Source organism: Pleurodeles waltl, chromosome 4_1, assembly GCF_031143425.1.
Source record: "Pleurodeles waltl isolate 20211129_DDA chromosome 4_1, aPleWal1.hap1.20221129, whole genome shotgun sequence".
Lineage (NCBI taxonomy): Eukaryota > Metazoa > Chordata > Amphibia > Caudata > Salamandridae > Pleurodeles > Pleurodeles waltl.
This window is the reverse complement of record NC_090442.1, coordinates 454,292,144-454,319,006: the sequence shown is the minus strand read 5'-3', so window position 1 is coordinate 454,319,006 and position 26,863 is coordinate 454,292,144. Positions and strand designations below refer to the sequence as shown.

General features: G+C 48.3%; 1 protein-coding gene across 2 annotated transcripts in view; it reads right to left on the bottom strand.

The window, feature by feature from the left end:
* The window catches only part of GRM3 (glutamate metabotropic receptor 3), a 1,234,490-nt gene that overhangs the window by 636,984 nt on the left and 570,643 nt on the right, over positions 1 to 26,863 (bottom strand). The gene's annotated exons all lie outside the window — the stretch shown is intronic.

Sequence of the window (26,863 nt, the reverse complement as noted above, 5' to 3'; positions counted from 1 at the left end):
GAACCCACTCCCTCCAGAGGAGCATACGCACTGTCAGTGCTGAGTGCGCAGATTGCACGTACAGCCTACTCTCTCCAGATACCTAAGCCCCATTAGTTGAGAAAGGCTATACTACACACAATCTCTGCTCAGGGTGGGGACTGTGCGTAGAGCGTACTCCCTCTGGACATGCAAGCATTATTAGGTGGGTATGTCCCTAATATGCACCTTCAGCGCTCAGTGTGCAGACTGTGCATAAAGCCCACTCTCTTCAGACATGTAAGCACTATTAGGTGGGCCGGCCCCTACTACACAGAGGCACCACTGGGTATGCAGACTATGTGTACATCCCACTCCATCCAGAGACCTAAGCCTCATTCTCTTTGCAAGTCCCTTCTATGCAGGGTCTGCACTCTCTGTGCTGCTCCTCATGGAGATTCCACTCCGTCTAGACATCCAAGCTTAATTAGGCAGGTGGGCCACGACTACAGAGATGCTGCACTCTGTGTGTGCAGTTCTTCACAGAGAGCTAATTCCCTCTACATACTTAAGGCTCCTTATGGAGCAAAGGACCTACTAGATACAGCTAGGTATGCTAGTCGTATTTTACTTTATGTTAAAAACCCAAGAAGGTCTTTCAATAAAACAAAGGTTACTGTAATGTTATAGTTAGGTAGGATTGGTGTTTAAAAAATACCATTTTAAATTTAAAAAAACACTAAAATTAACCAATGATAGTTTACTTAGCTAATAACTTGGGCTTCCATCATGCACTGCTTCTGACCTCACATATTACATCACTCATGACATGTTCAATGATATAAATGATGACACCACTAATACTGATTGGTGCTTTACTTTTTCTTGGTGCTTTTTACATTAAATCTCACAATTATTTTACCACCAGTTCCCAATCCCCCTTACTGGGTTTTTGTCATGTAGTGTCATTTTGTTTATTATAATTTTCTCTATTTTTATAAATTTGAGTGAAATTTATATTGTGTTGAGTTTACAATTTTGTTGGTACTTCTCAATGCTTTTTCACATTTTCTCTAATTTTTAAATTAGTAAAATCTTGCCTGGACTTAACTGCCTAGTCACTTTATTACTTGTGGTGCACTATCCATTTAATAACTAACTTTCTTAACCATACAATGCGAAGTGACAACTGTAGTGTTATGGCACACGTACACATATGCTTCATCATGCTTACTTTCTGCTGGTGATGTTTTACATCAGTGGCTAGACATGTTCTTATTGCGATCCCGAATAGCATTTGTAAAGTCAAAAGATCGGGTAACAGCACTAATGGAGAAGATCTCTTGGGTTTGGCAATTTGTCGTTCCCCTTGAATCCTCTAATCCTTTCAACCTGTATCTCTCTTCTCTACTTTCAGTCCTTCTCCCACTCCATTTCCATCAGCTAAGAAAGGATTAGAACAGTTTCTACCATACTAATTTAACTACTCTATGCCATGTAATCTCAATAATGGCACTCTGTATGTGGCTTATCAATGCAACTATTCTCCAAGCTAGGACCCTGTGCTAGCACTAAGAGACTCAAAGCCTGTAATGCCTACCCTTACTGTTCCAAATCCATCCCCACTATCCCCGAAGCACAGCGCAATACAGTTTTAATCAAAAAGATCCACACATGTTTTATAAAGCTTTTACTTGAAGAATTCATTTTTCCTCAGCACTAAAGTTAATGCTTCTCTTGCTATGCAAACAGATAGGGGCAGAAGAAAACACCATGATTGCAAACAGGGCTGAAGGAGTCACAAGACAATTATCAAATGGAAAGTTGAGCAGAAAGCACACTGCCAGCATCAGGAGTGATAGAGCCAGCAATGAAGGCAATACGTTTGTAAGTAGTCACGGAGGGCCTGTGAAATTGATATCTACAAAAATGTATGCTTTTGAGAATAAGAATCCTGCTAGTATTTTACATCCATAAACTTATCTGTGCATGGCTGCAAGCGGTACTTACAGTATTCCATGTTGATCGCTAAATGCAGAACAGGCACTTTACCTTTTATGATTTTCTGTACTTAACTTCCCTGAAGAGTGTAACCACAATGAGCTCTGCCTGCACACCACACATAAATAATGGAGAAGCAGTGAGGGTTCGTTTAGGCACATACAATACCACAACTCTCTCCATAAGCTCCCATCACTTTTTTTACACATCATACCTTTTCATAATACTTTTATAGTAGTGGGGAGGTTTTTCCCGCAACTATATATTTCAGTGTAGTCATCATTCAGGATCCTTTACTGGTCATATGGATATGGACCTTTGACAATTCACTTAAATCATATGAAAATAATTATCATCAGCAATGTAATTCAATGACAGTGAGACCAATTCGGCTCCACAATAAGGGCAGAGAGGATGGTGCCTCAACCATGAAGGTTAGAAAATCATCAATCAGTAAAATCAATGTATCCAAAATAAATACTTATCAATAAAATTATGCTATCTGAAGTTGTACATTATAAAAAGTAGATGCGAAATATGACAAGGTACAAAGCTCAGCTACAAAGTAGATAGGTTCCATAAATTAACTTCCCTAATATAAACATAGCTTTGAAAGTGATATGGGAAATTCCAAGAGGAGGTTTCAGCATAAGAAGAACCACACTAAGGTTTAAGGGAAAGACATTGATGCTCAAGCATGAAGCTCAGCACCCTAGGCAATAAAAACCAGCAGAGTTCAGAATGGTCTGCACTCAGCAAAGTCGGGACAGGATTTGCTAAACTATTCCAAGGAACACATAATTAATACACAGTAGGTGGTTCTGGAAGCTCTGTCCCACCTACTCCCTCTGGACAGAACATTCAGGGGGTTCTCTGGGAGCAGGTAGACGCCCCAGGTTTCCACTATTGAACAAAGAATGAACAGCTGTGAGTCCTTGAAGTTAACAACTGTTAGTCTATCTGCCTGGTACAAGAGACTCTTTGCAATCCCTACACATTGCATGTCCACATATTAATTTCAATTAGGTGAGCGTAATCTATCAATTGTCTACAATAAAGAAAGACTTTAGTCTATCTAACAAGCTCTCATCTATAAATCTATTGAAGAGGAAAGGAAAACATGAAACTTGAAATGCATTTATTAAAGAAATAATTCGATTGACTGAGACCTACGCACAAGCCATGTCAACTGCAAAAGAAAAAAAAAGTGGCAGCCATGCCAGGTACTGTTTAGCATCAGTAAATCCACTGATTATAGTTGGTTACTCATGTAGCTCTCACTGTGTGTAAATGCAACCACCTCCTATCATTGGGTTAACAGGATGCACACCGAATAAAATGGTTATTACACAATGAGCAAGATTAATGTGTCAATGCAAAAGGCACTACATTACGTGCCTCCAATTGAATATAATAAAATACTTCCATTCTAGTATGTAATGACACTAATGAAGAGGGAATGCAGTTGTACTGCAAAAACACATTGTCACATTGCAACAGCTAAACCTTCCGTGGTCACACCATACATGAGCATGTGTGATTAAAAATGAGTAGCAATGACTGCGCTGTACTATTGTACAGATTGAAACAAAGTAACAGCATTTCAACTAAATCGGATGCAGCGCAGTCGTTCATCAACTCAAAGAAGCATAAATGAGGATAAGTTAAAAAACAGTAAAAAAAACAGTATGGTGGTCATTACAACCCTGGCGGACGGTGTTAAAGCTGCGGAAATACCGCAAACAGGGCGGCGGACAAAAAAAGGGAATTATGACCCTGGCGGTACCCGCCAACAAAGACAGCCACTTTAACACACCGCCCGCCACGGCGGTACAGACAAGCAGTGCGGCGGTCACCGCCAACAGACAGGCAGGAGACAATGTACCGCCCACACTATTACAACCCGCCAATCCGCCACCTTTTCCGGGGCGGATTCACCGTGGATAAAAACACGGCGGAAACAGCTTTTGCTATGGGAAAACGCTCACTTCAACATACTCCACAAGGAAGGAGGACACCGTGGAGGCCGAATTACAAATCCTACCTGCCCTTGTCTTTCTGCTCCTCTACGACCAACAGCTACGTAGGCGCCGAAGACACCAGTGAGTACTGCATCTACGACACGGGGAGGCAAAAGTTAGGGGGACACCCACCAAACACCCCCACCCTCGAATATTACAACATACACACCAATGCATTCACAAAAATCACAGTAACAACCCACAATCCCCCCGGAAGAATGAAAAGACAATGCGAAATTCGGTCAAACATTGTAATGTGCCAATATACATGTCATACAAAAATATACATATATATAAATCTCAAAATCACTCTTATTTACACATACAATCCGAGAAGTAGTGCAGATATGTACACAACAATGTCCATGCACCAACAGTCCAAAAATGCATTGGCGAGGCCCACAAACTGTACCTACTATACCTGATCAAAATCGGAGAGAAAACTGCTGGGGCATCAGATAGAAACACTAGGCACCTCAGGGGGAAGGGAAGGGGGGGCACCTCAGCCAGATGAATGCGAAGCCAGATCCACGACGGGGCTCCATGCCCACTGATGTATCCTGGGGAGTGCAAAGCCACAGTCTCTCAAGTCTCTACAGTGGGTGGGTTGTCCACTGTGCCATCCTGGGGAGTGCAAAGCCACAGTCTCTCAAGTCTCTACAGTGGGTGGTTTGCCCACTATGCCATCCTGGGGAGTGCAAAGCCACAGTCTCTCAAGTCTCTAAAGTGGGTGGGTTGCCCACTGTGCCATCCTGGGGGGTGCAAGGCCACAGTCTCTCAAGTAGATGCAGTTCACTATTGGTACTGGGGGGGACTGGTGCCCAGACTGGATGAGTCTCCCCGTGAAAGTTCATGTCCTGTCACTGTCCCAGCTGTACATGGGAGAAGGATGTCTGATGTGGCGGCCTTTTCATTCCTACACGGTGCATGCCCTGTTCAGCGGTGCTTTGCCATGGCGGTCTATGGACTGTTCAGCGGTGCTTTGCCATGGCGGTCTTTGCCCTGTTCAGCGGTGCTTTTCCATGGTGGTCTATGGACTGTTCAGCGGTGCTTTGCCATGGGGGTTCTGGACTGTAAGCGGTGCTTTGCCATGGCGGTCTATGGACTGTTCAGCGGTGCTTTGCCATGGCGGTTCTGGACTGTTCAGCGGAGCTTTGCCATGGCTGTCTATGGACTGTTCAGCGGTGCTTTGCCATGGCGGTTCTGGACTGTTCAGCGGTGCTTTGCCATGGCGGTCTATGGACTGTTCAGCGGTGCTTTGCCATGGCGGTTCTGGACTGTTCAGCGGTGCTTTGCCATGGCGGTCTATGGACTGTTCAGCGGTGCTTTGCCATGGCGGTTCTGGACTGTTCAGCGGTGCTTTGCCATGGCGGTTCTGATACGGACATTGGTGTGTGGCATGACGTTCTCTCCAATGGGCATTGGTGGGTGGCATGACGTTATCTACAATGAGCATTGGTGGGTGGCATGACGTTCCATCATTGCCTAGCGGGGCTGTGGAATCCGGGCCCCTCCTGGGCTGTGACTCCGGCGGTGGTTTCTGGACCAGTGACGATACTTGGGCCCTCCTGGGCTGTGACTCCGGCGGTGGTCTCCTGACCAGTGACGATACTTGGGCCCTCCTGGGCTGTGACTCTGGCGGTGGTCTCCTGACCAGTGACAATACTTGTGTCCTCCTGGGCTGTGACTCCGGCGGTGGCGGTGGTCTCCTGACCAGTGACGATACTTGTGCCCTCCTAGGCTGTGACTCTGGCAGTGGTCTCTGGACCAGTGACGATACTTGGGCCCTCCTGGGCTGTGACTCTGGCGGTGGCGGTGGTCTCCTGACCAGTGACGATACTTGGGCCCTCCTGGGCTGTGACTCCGGCGGTGGTCTCTGGACCAGTGACGATACTTGAGCCCTCCTGGGCTGTGACTCCGGCGGTGGCGGTGGTCTCCGGACCAATGGCGATACTTGGGCCCTCCTGGGCTGTGACTCTGGTGGTGGTCTCTGGACCAGTGGCGATACTTGGGCCCTCCTGGGCTGTGACTCTGGCGGTGGTCTTCTGACCAGTGACGATACTTGGGCCCTCCTGGGCTGTGACTCCGGCGGTGGTCTCCGGACCGGTGGCGATACTTGGGCCCTCCTGGGCTGTGACTCTGGTGGTGGTCTCTGGACCAGTGACGATACTTAGGCCCTCCTGGGCTGTGACTCTGGCTGTGGCGGTGGTCTCCTGACCAGTGACGATACTTGGGCCCTCCTGGGCTGTGACTTCGGCGGTGGTCTCCTGACCAGTGACGATACTTGTGCCCTCCTGGGCTGTGACTCTGGCGGTGGTCTCTGGACCAGTGACGATACTTGGGCCCTCCTGGGCTGTGACTCCGGCGGTAGTGGTGGTCTCTGGACCAGTGACGACGGTGCTGGCGGTTGTGTCTGGACCGCCAGAAATGATGGCGCACTTCTCCGCCGTGACACTCACAACAGGCTGGGCAGACTTCCTCTGGACCTTCCCCACCTTTGTTGGAGTTACAGCTGACTCACCAATCCCCTTCGAACCAATGTCACTTGTTGTCCCACCAGGAGTCTTAACACGGTCCTGTCGTCCACTCTCCAATTTTAGAGCCTTTACAGGGGGTGGACTGCCAGTGCCTTGGCTCCGGGTCCTACTGCCTGCCCGGATGGCCGGTGCACTCCACAAACCTTGAATAGGCACCACTGGTATTGGAGGCTTTGTGGCTGAGGCGCTACGACGGGACTGATGAATTGGAGGGGGCAAAAAGGTCAATTTGACATAGGGACAGTTTCTGACGGACACTGGGATGGGTAGCTGGAGGGGGTCTGGGAGTGGAGGAAGAGGAGGTGGTTGTAGGAGGTGTCACTTTAGGTGTTTTGGGTGCAGGTGCGGGTACTGGAGGCTGTCGTGAGGTGGATGGATGTTGGGTGAGTGATTGCCGGCGTTTGTGTACTTTGGGAGGGGGCGTCACAGACACACTGGGAGAGGACACAGGGGACGTGTAAATGGGAGTGGAGGTGGTGAGTGCAGGTGAGCGGCTTGTGGTGCTGGGTGTCCTGGTGCGAATCTTTGTGCCTGTAGATGTGGTGCATACAGGTGTCTGTGTAGACGAGACTGGGAGGGAGGAGGGAGAAGAGGAGGAGGGGGACACAGTGGAGACAGTGGATGTTGCTGTGTCTGTATGTGGGTGAGGCTTGCGTGAGTGCCTGTGGTGTGTGTGGTGCCTATGTTTGCTTGAGCTACTTGTGTGTGTTGACTTGTGTGCATGCTGGTCTGTAGGTGTGCTTGGGATGGGCTGGGGTACAGGGGATTGGGTCTGGGTGGAGGAAGTTGGAGGGGGGAGGCTGGACACAGGGACAATGGCTGCCATCAGTGCTGAGGCCAGAGATTGCAGGGTTCGCTGAAGGACAGCCTGACCAGAATGAATACCCTCTAGGAATGCATTACCGTGTTGCAACTCTCGTTCTACACCCTGGATGGCATTCACAATGGTAGACTGCCCAACAGTGAGTGACCTGAGGAGGTCAATGGCCTCCTCACTGAGGGCAGCAGGGGTGACTGGGGCAGGGCCTGAGGTGCCTGGGGCGAAGGTGATGCCCACCCTCCTGGGTGAGCGGGCACGGGGCGAACGCTGAGGGGCTGCTGGGAGGGCGGTGCTGGTAGGGGAGGTGGCGGCTGTACCTGTAGAAGTGAGGCGCACAGATGGTGCCACCACCACAGGGGGGCTCCCATCGGCGAATGAGTCCGTGTCGCTGGTTGGTGATCCGGTGGCCGACTTGAAGCTCCCCTCGCCCTCCGTCCCACTGGTGCATTCAGAGTCTGTGGTGTGGCCCTCCATGGCCATGTGGGATGCAGCTCCCTCGTGCTCCGGTGCCACTGTACCTCTGCCTGATGATGCTGATGTACAAAAGGACAGGGAGAGCAGGAAAAGGGGGGGAGACAGAAGAAAGAGAGTTTTAGTGCATGGCATTCCGCTACTGTTGGCGGACAAGACAGACGCAGCAGCCCCCTGCATTACGCCGTGCTCCTGCCCTCTGCACATACAATTTCTGGGATATGGCCTACATGGCAATGGTGGACATCAGCGCACATGGATGCCACAGGGGCAACTATACCTCAACTTGGCACTCTGGTGAGGTGGGGTAGAGTGCCACATGGCCTACATTACGGAGGGGCCTTGCCTACTGAATTCGCCCTGGCCTAGGGACACCCACAGCCCACCTCCCCCACCCAGATCCCCCCACTGCACGCAAAGTCCGCAGAATGAGGTTGTACTCACCCCCTGGTGTCTGCTGTGATGTCCTCAAGCGCCCATCCAACTCCGGGTAGGCCACCGCCGGGATCCGGAACATCAGGGGGGTCATGGTGCGACGGGGAGGCCATCACCAGCTGAGCCTCTGGCGTCTTCTTGCTGCAGCGGCGAATGTCCTCCCATCTCTTCCGGCAGTGGGTGCCCCGTCTCTGGTGGGCCCCCAGGGTCCGGACCTCCTTGGCGATGGCACGCCAAATGTCCCTCTTCTGGTGGGCGCTGACCTACATGACATGCACAAGGGAAGAGGTACAGTCATTACCAACTGCACCGTCAATGTGAGTGGCCCCCTCCCTACTCTGGCCATGTGGCCCATTCATTCCCATGCATAACTGTTCTATGTACTCTGCCCCCTTCCCTCTTCCACCCAGCCCTCTCCACCCAGGCTTAGCCCATACAACGTGCTCCCTCTGTACTAACCTGTTGGTCTGGAGGACTGTAGAGTAGCGTGTACTGGGGGAGGACCCCATCCACAAGTTTCTCCAACTCCTGTGCAGTGAAGGCAGGGGCCCTTTCCCCAGACGCAGCAGCCATTGTCGCTTCCAGACCGAGGTCACAGCAGCACTAGCAGTGTAGGTCCTCTCCTGTCGAAGGTCAGGTATCTAGTGATTGAACAGATAGAAAATCAGCGCACCTGTTAATTGGCTCCTGGGACCCATAGGGTCCAATGTTAACCAATGCAGCATTGCACCGCGGTCTACGACCGCCTACCGTGACGGTGTGCAACGCCAGCGCAGTTACCCCACAATCCCATTGTCCCAGTTTAGAGGTCAGGCAGCTGCCATTTCAGGGGCCCACATGGCTTCATTTACTACTGCGTCACACATAGCTAGGCCTACACTCAACACACATACAGGAAGGGTTTTGTGTATGGTGTAGTCTTGTGTGTAACAGTGGGTACATACCTGGAGGAATAATGACTGGTTCTTCGCTGTTGTCCTTCGTAGGCACCGTCAGCTGGACATATAGGAAGATGGCGGAATCCTCCGGTTTACCGACCGCTGGTGGACCTGTTGACAATGGAAGAAAGACATGTCATCGTCACCTACAGGTTTGACCGTGCCACTATCCAGGAACTATGTACCCAGTTGGAGCCAGACCTGATGTCACCGATCCGCATCCGACTGGAATACCCCCTGACGTGCAGGTGCTGTCAGTGCTCCATTTCCTTGCAAGTGGGTCATTTCAGACAACAGTGGCCATGGCATCAGGGATGTCCCAGCCTATGTTTTCCAACGTGTTATCCAGAGTGTTGTCTGCCCTGCTGAAATACGTAAGGAGATACATCATATTCCCTCAGGTGGAGGATTTACCTACAGTGAAAGGTGACTTCTATGCCCTTGGACATATCCCCAACATCATAGGTGCCATTGATGGGACCCATGTAGCTCTGGTCCCCCCCGCAGGAGTGAACAGGTGTACAGGAACAGGAAGAGTTATCATTCTATGAATGTCCAGATGGTCTGTTTGGCAGACCAGTACATCTCCCAGGTAAATGCTATGTTCCCTGGCTCAGTGCATGACGCCTACATCCTGCGGAATAGCAGCATCCCTGATATGATGGGTCAACTCCAGAGGCACCGTGTATGGCTATTGGGGGACTCTGGTTACCCCAACCTTTCCTGGCTATTGACCCCAGTGAGGAATCCCAGGACCAGGGCAGATGAACGGTACAATGATGCCCATGGGCGGACTAGGAGTGTTATCGAACGCACCTTCGGCCTCCTTAAGGCCAGGTTCAGGTGCCTCCATATGACGGGTGGATCCCTATTCTACTCACCAAAGAAGGTGTGCAACATCATCGTCGCCTGCTCCATGCTCCATAATTTGGCATTGCGACGCCAGGTGCCTTTTCTGCAAGAGGATGATCCAGATGACGGTGTTGTAGCAGCTGTGGAGCCTGTGGACAGTGATGAGGATGAAGCTGAGGAAGAAGAAAACGACAACAGGGATTCAGTCATACAGCAATATTTCCAGTGACACACAGGTGAGAACATTTTCTGGTTTAACATTACATTAACTTTCACACGTCTACCTCTATCCTGTAACTACATTTCACTCACTATTTCTTAATTGAGTTGTATCCTTCCATTTCAGTTTCACAAGTGTGGTAACCTACGTGTCAACTGCTTGCATCCTTCAAAGGCTTGTGATGTGTGACATAGGTATGTTAGCCTTACAATGGGTAACCCATTATGACACTGTGATTGATAATACAAAGTACCAAATCATAGACTGACTCCAGATTTTTTGGTGTTTCAAGGGTGTTTATTTAAGTGCTCAAAAAATGAAGGCAGGTTTGTAAAATGGTGATGGGTGATGGGGGAGGAATGTCCATGGCAGAGTCCAGTCTATTAGTCTCACAGGTGCACTGCCCATCTGGGCATAGGAAGTGGATCTGGGGCAGTTCGAATATGGACAGGGTAACAAAGTGGGACAGTGGGAGAACAATCAGGGTGGTCTTATTTCCTGGCGGGGGTCTTGCCATCTTGCTCTGTCCTGTTCCTGGATCTCAGGGACCGCTTGCGTTGTGGTTGTCCGTCTGCAGGGGGTGGGGTGCTGGTGTGGTGGTCCTGTGGTGGGGCGTCCTGTCCACTAGCGCCGGCAGAGGTGGTGGGCAGTTCATCGTTGTGGCTAGTGTCAGGGGCCCCTTGGAGTGCCACGGTGTCCCTCAAGGTCTTTTGAATGTCCGTCAGCACCCCTATGATGGTGCCCAGGGCGGAGCCGATGGTCCTGAGCTCCTCCCTGAACCCCAAATACTGCTCCTCCTGCAGGCGCGGGGTCTCCTGCAACTTGTCCAGGACCGTCGCCATCGTCTCCTGGGAGTGGTGGTATGCTCCCATGATGGAGGAGAGGGCCTCGTGGAGAGTGGGTTCCCTTGGCCTGTCCTCCCTCTGTCGCACAGCAGCCCTCCCAGTTCCCCGGTGTTCCTGTGCCTCCGTCCCCTGGACCGTGTGCCCACTACTACTGCCCCCAGGTCCCTGTTGTTGTTGGGGTGGGGGGTTACCCTGGGTGCCCTGTAGTGGTGGACACACCGCTGATTGACCTGTCCTGGGTAGGGAGGTTTGGGCCCGCTGGGTGGGTGCTGTGCTGGTGTTACCAGAGTGTGGCAGCTCGGTGTTGGGCTGAGGCTAGGCAAGGGGAACCGACTGTCCTCGGCCCACTATGGTCCGGGCTGATCATCAATATCCAGTGGGGCAGAGCTGCTGTCGTCACTGTGGGCCTCTTCTGGGGGTAGAGTGGTGTTGTCTGGACCCTCTGGTGTGGTGACGGTCCTTCGGGTTCCTGCAGGGGTATGAGAACATGATTATTGCATGTGTGTGTTTCATGGTGTGCAATGGGTGGGTGTTTGTGTACCCCAGTGCAAGCATTCCTGTGTGGGGGCTTGTGTGATGATGGTTGGGGGGGTGTTCTGGGTATGTTCAGTGAGCATGCTTTAGTGAGGGGTGCCCATGCTTAATTGTGTCATCCAGGGCTTGGTGTTGGGATGGGTGGTTTGTGTTATGGGTACATTACTGAGGATTTGGGGTGATAGGGGAGGGTGTGAGGGTGGGGGTGTGTGATAGCATGCAGGTAGGGTGGGGGATGTGATAGTTAAGATTTGACTTACCAGTGTCCCATCCTCCACCGACTCCTCCGAGGCCCTCAGGATGCAAGATGGTTAAGACTTGCTCCTCCCATGTTATTAGTTGTGGGGGAGGAGGTGGGGGTCCGTCGCCAGTCCGCTGCCCCGCAATGTTGTGCCTGGATACAGTGGAACGCACCTTCCCCCGTAGGTCGTTCCACCTCTTCCTGATGTCTTCCCTATTTCTTGGGTGCTGTCCCACGGCGTTCACCCTGTCCACTATTCTGCGCCATAACTCCATCTTCCTGGCTATTGATGTGTGCTGTACGTGTGAGCCAAATAGCTGTGGCTCTACCCGTACGATTTCCTACACCATGACCCTGAGCTCCTCCTCGGAGAAGCAGGGGTGTCTTTGGCGTGACATGGTGTGGTGTGTGTGAGGTGTGGGGTGGTGTATGTGGTGATGGTTGTGGTGAGTGTAGTGGTATGTGGTGTTTTGTGCATGGATGTTGTGTGGGTGATGGTGTTGTGTGCCTCTGTGTGATGGGGTTGTCAATAGTTGTGCTCTCTCTCTGGCCTTCTCTCAGAATTTCTGGTTGTAGGGGTTTGTGGGTGATGTGGGTGTGTGTTTTATATTGTGTTGGGTGTGTGGGAGTGGTGTTTGTATGTGTATCAGGTGTGTGTATTTGGAATTGTCCAATGTGGCGGTGTTTTGGAGATGTGTGTGTATTTTGAGCGCAGCAGTGTGTACCGCCAATGGAATACCGCGGTTGAAAGACCGCCGCGTGGATTCGTGGGTTGGAATAGCATGGGCGTGTTTCTGTTGGCGTGGAGGTGGAGGATTTGTTTCTGCATGTTTATCGCTGACCTTTGGTGTGGTGGGGTTGTGTGGGTGTCTGTATTTCGGCGGATTCCGTGATGTGTGTCATAATAGCTGTGGCGGTCTACCGCGGCCGCGGCGGTGTATTGGCAGTCTTCTGCACGGCGGTAAGTGCCTTATACCGCCAATGTTGTAATGACCCCCTATATCTATTATTATTATTATAACAGTGGTAAATTTAATACATAAACTTAGCAATCAATGGTCCAGCAAAATGAAATTATGCATGAAACGTATGTAATCACAAGCACACATTTACAATAAACATTGGACGTAAAAACTGTTCCAAAAAGCAGCTTTCTGGGAAGCAGAGGACTGCTACATGCAAAGTAGTTAGAATGGAATTAGAAGACCCTGTTATTAGAGCTCTTTATAATACAAAAACTGCAGTTGTACCAGTGGCGTAACAAAGGCTCCCACAGCCCCCATGCTGTGGGGAGCTGCCGAGCACCAGGGGACTCCCTCAGCACAGTACGCTGTGCACAGGCGGCATGCCCCTGACTGGTTCCAGGGGGAGGCAGCCCCTTCAAGGTACTCTGCAGGGGTGACACGCAAGCTTTGTTATGCTACTTAGTCGTACATTTATAATCAAAGATCATTGTAAGTTTTAGCAGTCTTAGTCTTAGCAGTAGTAGTACTAGTATGAGTATTGTTGTCATTAATGTTAGTAATACTGAAGAAAGAGAAACAGAACAACTACAGACTTCCATCACTTACAACAATGTAAAATATCATCCAGGTTCAATAGCATGGTGTAAGGGGGCGACCTCAAGTCATAATCTGAGATGGCCAGGGTTTCATATACTATTGACTCGCGTATACAGAAACGGAATTGTGAGGTGAGTGTTTTTTCATAGTCCTGGGAGCCTGCAATCTTTATTTCCCAGTCCGAGGACTTTGCAAGGAAACCTTCTTTTATTTCTCACATTCATACATTCACATTCACAGACGGTCCCCTTAAGTTAATCAGGAGAAGCATCTCTTACAGCGACATTGAATTATGTATGTTCCTGCAAAGAAAGGTTACTGCTGCCATCATTTTACAATTTAACATTTTTGTGGCCCCAGCTGTCCACTAACATTTTCTGAGGCTCTTAAATTTCTTCAGCAAGACTTTCACATATATTTTGAAGGCTGCGTAAACTGTTTTTGGCATCATTAACACCATTCACTTCCATTGGTAGAAGGCCCTTGGAAAATATACATTTTGTGACAAATTAGAATAGCATCAAATAGAGAAAATGTCAAGCAGCTTCCAGAAGTAGCCAAAAGGCAACGTGCTTCCATATAAAACAACCTAGTGCAGGTCCATAAAACAGCGACCTCCTAGGGACTTGTAAAATTAAATCATGCCAAATAATTGTATAAAATGGTACATGTACAGTATTTACCGGCATTAGGATGGTGCAGCGGCTCACCAATCTTTCCACAGTTTAATAACCACTGATGACCATGGCGAATCAATGCACTGCCGCAGGTGGGGAAGTAAGGAGTATCATTTTATTTCCAGTCAGTTTAAAACATTTATAAAGTTTCGCAAAATTGGTTCTGCGTAGGCCTTTAATAGGGTGGTATATCGAATGCAACCTGCTACCATTTAAAGGTAAGGATGAATAAACGGCTCCCACTACTTTTCCTGATAAACGTGTACATTCGATTGTATGCTCATCACATGAAGAAGCATTTAACCATCAAATAAAAAAAGGAAAATATATATCACTTTCATAGCCATACCATTGTCCAACCATTATAATACCCCTGAAATTCATCAGGTACATTTCAAATCAGGCACGTTTCTAAAGTATTTTCAAGGTATTGCACTTCTCTTTAACATTCTAAATTAGTCAATTTCCAATTAGTTAATTATCCTATTACCTATTAACTGCAAAACAGTTTATTTTCTAAGCACAGATTAGAGTTGACTGAATTTCTTTAACGATCTGTAGCAAAAAATACTTCATAATAATACACACAATTAACATACACAATAAATTTCAGTTCTTAGGAGCAATATTATAGGAAATATTGTTAATGATTGACGGGGTAGGATTCTATTCAAGCAGCAATACAAATTCCTGCCAGTGTGAAACATAAGCAAACACGCAATTAACCTGTGCTCAACCCCTAGTAGCTTAGCACAAAGTATTCAGGCTTAGCTTAGTCTCTAAGCCTGGCAACTTTCTAAAACCGGCTTTTTCAGAATTGTACTCTATTTTGGAACCCTTGGCAAAATATGTGTCCATCATCCTGAAACCGATGATCAATCAACTCCCCAATTGCCTAAAAGTGACAGACATGATAAATAAGCTCAGTCAAATAACTTTTGATTCTGAAAAGGACCGTCTTGGAACCCTTGACATCACCAGCCTATATACTATATTCCCCAAGAAGCAGATCTTGAAGCAATGGAATAATATCTTGAAACAAGAAAACAACCACATGAAGCACTTACATTGTTCATATTGGAAATGGCACAAGTATGCCTTAAGAGGAACTTCTTCTATTTCATTAAAAACATTTTTATTCAAATAAAGGGAACCATGATAGGTTGTCCTTTTGCCCCGGAGATGGCAGTAATAATTATGGCAAGATATAAAGACAAATGAGTCTATGGAGAGAACCTATTTAAGAATATGATTACCACCTTGGAACGTTTCATGGATTACATCTTGCTCATTTGAAGAGGAGACGTGGAGATGCTTTCAACCTTTGTAAACTGGATGAATATGAGAACACCTGACATTAAGTTCATATCCAAAAGGAGTAGAGAAGAAATAAATTTCTTAAATCTAACTAAAAAGTATTAGGAGGATGGAATATGTACCACCTTACACACCAAAGATACTTACAGGAATATCTTTTTCCTTTACTCCAGTTACGATCAATAGAACCCGGAAGACAATTTACCTTAGAGCCAGCTTGAAAGGATCCAAAGAAAATGTTTGAAAAAATACTTTTTCCTGAATGCAAGTCATCTTATCTGGAAACTACAGGAAAGGGGATATCCATATAAACTACTGAAAAGAGCAATGAGGAGGGAATGATACACCCAGAAGAACATTCTTCTTGAGCCACATAAAAAGAGCACCAAATCAACTCGTATCTGTTACAACTTTTAGTTTCCACAACCACAGAAATCAAAATAATTGTATGAAAAAATTGGAAAATAGTTTAATCTCCAGAATAGTTTAAAAAATGTCCAATATGTGCCCTAAAAAGAAACAGGAACCTTGGGGATATACTTGTTCATTCAAACACAGAAAGACAAAGACCTTGAGAAAACGTCAGGAATTTGCTTGGATTGCCTCCAATTATAGCTCACCACAAGTTTGGAAAGTGTATTACATGTGAAAGAACAATAGAAGACAATGTCCTGATTCACAACAACATTGAGATCAAACACAACACATTTACCAACTGTAGGTAAAAGAATGTAGTATATTGCATACTATGCCCCTGCAATAAAGCTTATATTGGTCAAACAAGCCAAGAAATATGCCATCACATCAGCCAACACAAATCTAGAGTAAGACGTCACATGTTGACAGCTCCACTGGACCTACATTTTTTGCAATTCAGACACAAGGAGTCTGATGTGAAATGGACAATTTTAAGTCAGATAAAAGATGAAAATGGAAGATCTTTATTAAGACAAAAAGCTCTTTTGATTATTAAATTACTGACAGCAGAAACAGCCTTAAATGAGATGTCGCCAATAGGATGTTTTTTAGATCAACCACCTACTTGCTGAGAAAGATTTCTATTTTTTAAAAAAAGGTTCCTAAACAGTATAAACCACTGGCATTGTTCTGGGTCCTCACTGCTACATGACTTTAACATACCAGTCCTAGCAAGGAGGGAATAATATTTTACAATTCAATTGCCGGAGAAATCTGTTACAATATATGTTTTGAGCGCTGATGCCAAAACTCACTACATCCTCCATCATCCCCCACATAAACGGGAAGATTGACATATTTGAGGCAAAAAAATGCATTTACAGAAGAGGCTTCACCGATATGTCCCAAACCACTCTATCTCTGCAATACGGGAGCCGGGATTTCTCCAAGGTGAACAGAGCCGTGGTGATTAACGACACCCAAAGCCACAAATAAGAAAGCGGAAAGAGGACTGAAATAAGGAAAGTTCAATAACTGTGGACAAGGACATTTTTAAGTCTTTTCAGCTTTTGAAATACATTTTTCAAGTATAGTAACAATACATTGTTCAAAACAGCAATCATGTGTCAAACAGAGTGCCCGTTCCTTCTTGAGAAGCTAACCAATATACAGGACTGGTGAGTGCTTTTTAGTTCAAGCATGGCAGCACGCAAGTGCTGGTTTTCCGATATGTTGGTATGCATCTGGCCTTTTAAACACACCCACCGTGCACTCATCGCTATCACTCGTTCATGGGCCTGCTCTTCAAAAATCCTTTATTTTCATTGGTAAATGCTTTACATTTGTCCCTCCTTGGTGCAGATTACTTACCGCCTTGGACATCGCCCCTATTACATGGCTAATTGCACTTTTGCCGATACGTTTGACTGCGAGCAAACTTCTTTTTTCTTTTGTGTGCTGCTTCATGCTGATGCCGTGGTACTTTGAACAGGCTCGCTTATGTCAACTGTTTTACTTTAAATTTTCAACTAATGTGGCAAGAAAAGTCTGGTTAGGAGTTTACAACGCTGATAGCTCTAACTCGAGCAAATGTGAGACCCATTGCATTGCAAATGCTTGTTCTATCTATGAAGTAACACGGGGAAACAATGGCATGTTTCACGAAGAATGAGAATTTACACTAAGAATTTACACTAAGTTAACAGCAATAATGCAATTGATTAACAGCAATCTAATAGATTCTATTTTTGCAAGGGCACAATGGGTGTTAAGTGACTACTTAAGATGAGAGAGATTCAGCTCCACAGCAATTTACCGTTTTACCCTCTGAAAAAGACATGCACTTAAGTAAGATTCACATGCCGCTTTGGAAAATAGACAGTTCAATATGAGCAATGTCATATACACTGCTTGAGGTTTCTGGAATGTCCTTTATATAGTAGAGACCCCGCTGATGACCTCATAACAAAAAGTAACCCCTGGGTCTAAAGAGGTAGAAACCCTTGTGAATATCTTTCAAAGAAGGAAGTGATTATTCTTAATTGTAGTTTGGTGTGAAACTATAATTTAAAGGGGCCAATTTGAAGGATACGCTGCACTCCTCAATGTACCAATGGGCATTTGATAAACTCTTTTAAGCTTTTCCAGCGATTAATCCCATGGTTCGCTCCTATTGATTAAACAGTGAAAGGACTCTGAATATTGTCTATCTATTTGAGAATATTGTGTCTTTATGTTGCACATTCTTCTTGATAAATGGAATTACCTTTTTTTTGTATGTGTTGCTGTGTATTTTTAAGTGATTCTTCCACCTTTAAATCTGTGAGATGAGGTGATTTGTGGAAAGAGATAATATCTATGATACAAAATGAAATAAGAAATATATTGATTTACAGAAATGATTAATGTACTGTGGTGTATGAAATAGATTAATCAATAGCAAATGAGGTCCACTCTGCTGTTTTGATATTTGATTGATCCCTTTCCCATTATGGCTTGACAGGACCAAACTCCATTGTTTATAATATTTAAAATCCAACTTTATCATTCAAGAAGGTTTAAATCACAATTCGTTAGTAACTAAACTTGAGATGCCTACATAATCCCAATTGAAAGTTAAATATAATAAGGTAACCCAATGTTATCCTATTGAAGAGGTGGGCCTTGCAGTAGTGAAAATTTAAGTTAACAGTTTTTCACTACCTGGTAAAAGTATATGTCCAGCATTTTAATTATACTGCACCCCACTCTATAGATTGTATAATGCCTCCCCTAGATGTGATGTATGTGTAATGAAAATGAAGGTTTAGGTCTGGCAAAAGGTTTATTTTGCAATGTCAAAATGGCAGTTTACAATTGAGCACACAGTCTGAAAAGGCAGGCCTGAGACAGGTTTAAAAGGCTACTTTAGGGGGAGATACCACGAGTACTGCAGGCTCATTATTACTTGCAGTACTTATTGACTAGCAACTTACAGGTAAATCAAATGTGCCAACTGGGTGTAAGCCAATGTTACCAGGGTTAGGGGGTGAGAGCACAAACCCTTTAGCACTAGTTGCCAGTGGTAAAGTGAGCAAAGTCTTAAGGCCAGCAAAATGAAGACAGTCAAAACAGGGAGATTAAAAGCAAAAAGTTGGGGGAAAACCACACCTAGGATGTCAGGTGTAATATGTGTTAGTATTAGATGAATTAAAGAGACTTAATAGCCAATATAATCTCTAAACCTATAATTAGCATTAGTTAAAGTAAGATTAATAAATCTTGGTCACAAATTTACAATGCTAAGAAAGCAACATCAAGTCAAAGAGAGAAGAGAGGAAAGATTTCCCATTATAGAAAGTACTGCATCACTCTTCCATTTTGTTAGGCCTCTCTGAATATTTTTTGATGATACCTTTATCTGGTATTGTTAGACCTGGCATGGTATTCTCCCAAAATGTTTGCCTTCACCCCTCCAATTTTTCTGAATTCATTTGTGCTGGCGTTAGAACTCTGGACATTTTAACACTTCTAACCAGTGCTAAAGTAGTTGTGTTCTTTCCCTAAAACATGATGAACACCTGATTAGCATATTTAATTTACTTATGAGTCCCAGGCACATGGTACTACATGTACCCAATGCCTGTAAATAAAATGCTATTAGATGGACAGGCACCCTCATTGTGCCAGGATTGGCCATTGAGCCAGGATGGCTGGGGGTGAAGCTGTGGCGGTCCCCACTTGCACTTGAAAAGGGCTTGCGTCCAGCACACAGAAAAAAAACTGATACTAGCCTTTTGTCACCCGTAACTTCTTAGACATGTAACAGAGGAAGGGAAGAACTTTCCACATCTAGATTTGGGGTTAATAAAGGGAACCTCTCCCCAATGTAAAGGCTGGCACCAGGTACAAATATTAGATCTCCACAACCAATCAACAGTACACTCCTGGATCCGTAGAAGACTTCAGAAGGACTACTGCCATGAAAAGACTGCTCTACTATTACCATTCTACTGCTCTGCTGCTTGAAGCGCTGTCTTGCTGCTTGAATAAGAACTGGACCATCTACTTCATCCTGCAACTCCCCAGCGTTGATGATTACTCCTCGGATGCAGCCTGCTGCCTTGCCCCACTGAACTGTACCTTCTCAGGAACTTTTCTTCAGAATGTTTTCTAAGTCTGAAGGTAAGCCGAGACCGGGCCCAATCCAGCTCTTGTATCTGACCTGCGTTCTATTACTGTTGGCCTGAACTTTGAGTTTGACCCGGTCTTCCGTGAACAGATACCTGTGTTTGGTGCTTTGATCTTTTATGTGCTAAATTTCACTAAAACTTTTAAAACTCCAGTTCTACTGATTGGATTTAATTGGTGCCATCTTATTTGATAAAATGCTTTCTATTTTTCTAAATTGGTTTCAAATTTTTCTTCCATTGTTTTTTCACTTTATTAATGTTCTTGTGTTGCATAAGTACTTTTACTATTACTCTTAAATGTTTCCTCAAATTTCTACAGGTGTAATGTATACATTGATTAACTCCTGGAAATGATTATGTGTTGGGAGCACAATAAGGTAATCAAAAACATTGATGAGATATCCTGTGACTGACCATTCCAAAGAAGTGCATGATGGTAGTGCACATTTGTTGTATTTTTTGGTCAAATAATGATAGAGACATATCCCAGAAGAGGAAATGTAATTTACATCTGTTAGAAATTGTGTTATAGTTTTATCGGTTGGAAGCCCCACTCAGGCAGCAACCACAATCCTTGTGGGGTGAAACATAAAAGTTACTAAATTAACCTGTGCTTAACCCTCTGATAATTTGGTGCAAAGCATTCAGGCATAACTTAAAGACAAAGGCCCTCATTACAACCCTGGCGGTCGGTGGTAAAGCGGCAGTAAAACAGCCAACATGTCGGTGGTAAAAAAATGGAATTATGACCATGGCGGAAACCGCCAACATAGACAGCCACTTTAACACTCCGACCGCCACGGCGGTACAAACAAACAGCATGGCGGTCACCGCCAACAGACAGGCGGAAGACAATATATCGCCCACACTATTATGACAGGAAAATCCGCCACCTTTTCCGGGGCGGATTCAACATGAATTAAAACAAGGCGGAAACAGGACTTGGAAGGGAAAACACTCACCTCTACACAACCCACGAGGAACCAGGACGCCATGGAGCCTGAACTCCAAATACTCCCTGCGATTGTCTTCCTGCTCCTCTACCAGGAGCACGACCGACGGCGGCGACGACCACGGTGAGTACAGCACCTATGACACAGGGGATGGGGGAGGGAAAAGAGAGTGACACACACACGCAACTCCCCCACCCCCACCCTCACCTACAACAACACACACACCAATACATGCTGAAACATTACATTTAGACCCCCAACACCTCTGGAAGAACGCAAGGACAAAAGGAAATGATTGTAACCATTGTAATCAATAAGCATCCATTACTCCAAAATTTATATACACTATAAACAAATATGTACACCAAGAATTCAAGTCCAGGTACTGCACCTATGTAGTCCGTGGACCACATGGGGCCCAAAATGCATGGGCGAGGCCCACACAAGATACCCAATCAAAACGGAGAGAACACTGCAGGGGCATCAGATCGAAATAAAACAGTTACCTCAGGGGGAAGGGAAGCGGGGGCACCTCAGCCAGATGAGTGCACAACACCAGCTCCACGAGGGTGCTCCATTCCCATTGATGTATCCTGGGGAGTGCAAAGCCACAGTCTCTCAAGTCTCTCCAGTGGGTGGTTTGCCCACTGCTTTATCCTGGGGAGTGCAAAGACACAGGCCCTCATTCTGACCTTGGCGGGCGGCGGAGGCCGCCCGCCAAAGTCCCGCCGTCAGGTTACCGTTCCGCGGTCGAAAGACCGCGGCGGTAATTCTGACTTTCCCGCTGGGCTGGCGGGCGGTCGCCTTCAGACCGCCCGCCAGCCCAGCGGGAAAGAGGCTTCCACGATGAAGCCGGCTCGGAATCGAGCCGGCGGAGTGGAAGCTGTGCGACGGGTGCAGTTGCACCCGTCGCGTATTTCACTGTCTGCGCAGCAGACAGTGAAATACATGTAGGGGCCCTCTTACGGGGGCCCCTGCAATGCCCATGCCAGTGGCATGGGCACTGCAGGGGCCCCCAGGGGCCCCGCGACCCCCCCTACCGCCATCCGGATCCCGGCGGTCGGACCGCCGGGATCTGGATGGCGGTAGGGGGGGTCGGAATCCCCGCGGCGGTGCAGCAAGCTGCGCCGCCGTGGAGGATTCAATGGGGCGGCGGTACACTGGCGGGAGCCCGCCAGTGGTGCCGGTCCGACCGCGGCTTTACCGCCGCGGTCGGAATCCCCATTGGAGCACCGCCGGCCTGTCGGCGGTGCTCCCGCGGTCCTCCGCCCTGGCGGTCTTTGACCGCCAGGGTCAGAATGAGGGCCACAGTCTCTCAAGTCTCTCCAGTGGGTGGTTTGCCCACTGCTTTATCCTGGGGAGTGCAAAGCCACAGTCTCTCAAGTCTCTCCAGTGGGTGGGTTGCCCACTGCTTTATCCTGGGGAGTGCAAAGCCACAGTCTCTCAAGTCTCTCCAGTGGGTGGTTTGCCCACTGCATTATCCTGGGGAGTGCAAAGCCACAGTCTCTCAAGTCTCTCCAGTGGGTGGTTTGCCCAGTGCTTGGTCCTGGGGAGTGCAAAGCCACAGTCTCTTAAGTCTCTCCAGTGGGTGGTGTGCCCACTGCATTATCCTGGGGAGTGCAAAGCCACAGTCTCTCAAGTCTCTCCAGTTGGTGGTTTGCCCACTGCTTTATCCTGGAGAGTGCAAATCCACAGTCTCTCAAGTCTCTCCAGTGGGTGGTTTGCCCACTGCTTGGTCCTGGGGAGTGCAAAGCCACAGTCTCTCAAGTGGATAACAGTCTCCACTGGTTCTGGAGGGGGCTTTGTGCCCAGAGTGCTTCATCCTGCCAAGGACTGAGGTAGTGGATGCCTTTCTCCACTGGTTCTGGAGGGGGCTTTCTGCCCAGGGTGCTTCATCCTGCCAAGGACTGAGGTAGTGGATGCCTTTCTCCACTGGTTCTGGAGGGGGCTTTGTGCCCAGAGTGCTTCATCCTGCCAAGGACTGAGGTAGTGGATGCCTTTCTCTACAGGTTCTGGAGGGGGCTTTCTGCCCAGAGTGCTTCATCCTGCCAAGGACTGAGGTAGTGGATGCCTTTCTCCACTGGTTCTGGAGGGGACATTCTGTCCAGAGTGCTTCATCCTGCCAAGGACAGAGGTAGTGGATGCCTTTCTCCACTGGTTCTGGAGGGGGCTTTCTGCCCAGAGTGCTTCATCCCACCAAGGACTGAGGTAGTGGATGTGATACTCCACTGACGGTGGGGCAACATAGAAGCTGCCCAAGCCCCTGGAACTGACCACCAGCCACGTACGGATGACCACTGGGAATGGCAGCCATGTCTGCGGTGGTGCCACTGGCTCAGGTTGTCGCAGGGCCGCTGGCGGTGGTGTCGTTAGCGGCGGTGCTTGCATCGGTCATTTTGGCGGCGGTGCTTGCGGCGGTCATTGTGGCGGTGGTGCTGATGGCGGTCTCACTGACTGCTGTGCTGGTGGCTGGCTCACTGACTGCCGTGCTGGTGGCTGGCTCACTGACCGCAGTGCTGGCGGCGGTGTCTGTAATGGCGGTGCTGGTGGCAGGCTCACTGACTGCAGTGCTGGCGGTGGTGTCTGTAATGGCGGTGCTGGTGGCTGGCTCACTGACCACGGTGCTGCTGAAGGGCTCTGTATCTGGGCTGCTGGTGGCAGTGTCCTTGGAGGTGGTGCATGTGGCGGTGCCAGTGGCGGTCTTGTCTGCCATGCAGGTTGGCAGTGACGTTGACTTGCCTTTCTGCTTCAGGCCCTTCTCCACCTTGGATGCTGGTGCAGCTGTCTTGCCACTCCCCACACTTGTCTCGGCTGAGCCCTTGGTGGCAGGTGTTCTGGCCTTCTCCCTCCCGATGTGGGCAACTTCTCTACTGTTTTGGAGGTGGGGGAAAGTCCTTGGCCTCGCTCTTTGGGACACTAGCAGCCCTGTTGCTTGGTGCACTCCAAAAACCATGTATTGCTGGCACCACTGTGCCCAGTGATGTGGTGGCTGAGGTGCTGGGTTGGGACCTGGAAAGGCGGGCTCTAGGGTACAGACGGGGGGGAGTGGGGGGAGTGGTGTAGGGAAGAGGTCAACATTTAAGAGGAAACGTTTTTTTGACACACTGGGAAGGGTAGATGGAGGGGGTTTGGGAGTGGAGGAAGAGGAAGTGGTTGTAGGAAGTGTTTTCTGACTTTGGGTGAAGGTGCATGGTCTGGAGGCTGTTGTGAGATGGATGGCTGTTGGGAGGGTGTGTGACTGCGTTTGTGTAGTTTGGGAGGAGGGCTCACAGACACACTGGGAGAGGACACTGGGGATGTATGAATGGTAGTGGGGTGGTGAGTGTACGTGAGCGGTGTGTGGTGATAGGCGTGCTGGAGATAGAGGTAGTGGCTGAAGATGTAGTGCATGCAGGTGTGAGTGGAGACGTGACAGGGAGGGAGGAGGGAGACGTGGAGGAGGGGGACACAGTGGAGGCAGTGGATGTTGGTATGTGTGCATGGGTATGATGCTTGTGTGAGTGCTTGTGGGATGTGTGGTGCTTATGTTTGCCAGAGCCACCCTTGTGTGTTGAGGTGTGTGCATGCTGGTCTGATGGTGTGCTTGGGATATGCTGAGGTGCTGGGGATTGGGTCTGGGTGGAGGAAGTTGGAGGGGGGAGGCTGGACACAGGGACAATGGCTGCCATCAGTGCAGAGGCCAGAGCCTGAAATGCTCGCTGTTGGGCTGCCTGGCCAGAATGAATGCCCTCCAGGTATGCATTTATCTGTTGCAACTGCCTCTCTACACCCTGGATGACATTCAGAATGGTAGACTGCCCAACAGTGAGGGATCTCAGGAGGTCAGCAGGGCAGCAGGGCTGACTGGGGCAGGGCCTGAGGTGCCTGGGGCAAAGGAGATGCCCACCCTCCTGGGTGAACAGCCACGGTGCACATGCTGAGGGGCTGCTGGGAGGGCAACATCAGGGGGGTCATGGTGGGAAGCCATCCCCAGCTGGGCCTCCGCCGTCTTCTTGCTCCAGCAGTGAAGGTCCTCCCATCTTTTACAGCAGTGGGTGCTCCGTCTGTGGTGGACTCCCTGGGTCCAGACGTCCTTGGCGATGGCAAATATCCTTCTTCTGGTGGGCGCTGACCTACAGGAATAGTACAGGGGAAAAAATAACACTTTTACCGTCACACGTCACAGTCATTGTCCCACATTCCCACAGTTGCCCTGCTGCACATACACTCACCGTCCGATCATGCAGGCCTCATCTCCCCCCGTATCTTCCATCCACACCACTCCAAACAGGCATTGTCCATACAGCATGCTGACAGTGTACTCACCTGTTTGTCTGGAGGACCGTGGAGTAGCGTGTACTGGGGGAGTACCCCATCCACTAGTTTCTCCAGCTCCTCCGATGTGAAGGCAGGGGCCCTTTCCCCAGACACATGAGCCATTGTCGCTTCCAGACTGAGGTCACAGCAGCACTTGCAGTGAAGGTCCTCTCCTGTCGAAGATCAGGTATCAAGTGAGTGAACAGAGAGAAAATGGTGGTCACGTCCATGGCGGTGCGTACCGTCACCACCGGCGTACATCGTCATTGGCTCCTAGGACCCATAGGGCCCACTGTTAACTAATGCATGATTGCGCCAGGGTCTTCGACCGCCTACCGCAATAGTGTAGAACGCCAGTGCAGTTACCTCACATCCCCTTGTACCACATTACAGGTCAGACAGCCACGATTTCAGGTGGCCACATGGCATTATTTTTTAATGCGTCACACATATATAGGCCTTGCATATACACAGAGACAGGCACATAGCGTATTGACAAATGTGTGCAATATAAATTGTTTTTTTCCTACCTCAGTGTTGGCTGACTCTGTGCTCGCTGTTCTTATCCATAGGGCACGTCCACTGGGGCAGGTGAGGAGATGGCAGCATCCTCCGGTGTACAGACCGCTGATGGACCTGTCAACAATAGAAGAGCGACATGTAATAGTCACCTACACATTAGATCGTGCCACAATCCAGGAACTGTGTGCCCAGTTGCAGCCAGACCAAATGTCAGCTATCCCACAGGAATCCCCACTCTAGTGCAGGTCCTGTCAGTACTCCATTTCCTGGCAAGTGGGTCTTTTCAAACAACAGTGGCCATTGCATCAGGGATGTCCCAGCCTATGTTCTCCAACGTGTGGTCCAGAGTGGTGTCTGCCCTGCTGAAACACATGCGCAGCTACATCATGTTCCCTCAGGTGGAGGATTTGCCTACAGTGAAAGGTGACTTCTATGCCCTGGGACATATCCCCAACATCATAGGTGCCATTGATGGTACACATGTGGCCTTGGTACCCCTCCCTGCAGGAGTGAATATGTGTACAGAAATCGGAAGAGCTACCATTCTATGAATGTGCAGATGGTGTGTTTGGCTGACCAGTACATCTCCCATGTGAATACTAAGTTTCCTGGCTCAGTGCATGACGCTTACATTCTGCGGAATACCAGCATCCCTTATGTGATGGGGCAACTCCAGAGGCACCGTGTGTGGCTACTAGGTGAGGACAAGGACCCTATATGTTGTGAATAGTTGTGTGAGTCAGGGGTTGTCCCTAAGGCTTAGTGTGTGTCTAACAGTTGTCCCTCGACATTTGCAGGTGACTCTGGGTACCCCAACCTGTCATGGCTACTGACCCCAGTGAGATATCCCAGGACAAGGGCAGAGGAACGCTACAATGAGGCACATGGGTGAACTAGGAGGATTATTGAAAGAACCTTCGGCCCCCTGAAGGCCAGGTTCAGGTGCCTCCATATGACAGGTGGATCCCTATACTGCTCACCAAAGAAGGTGTGCCAGATCATTGTGGCCTGCTGTATGCTGCACAACTTGGCTTTGCGATGACAGGTGCCTTTTCTGCAGGAGGATGGTCCAGA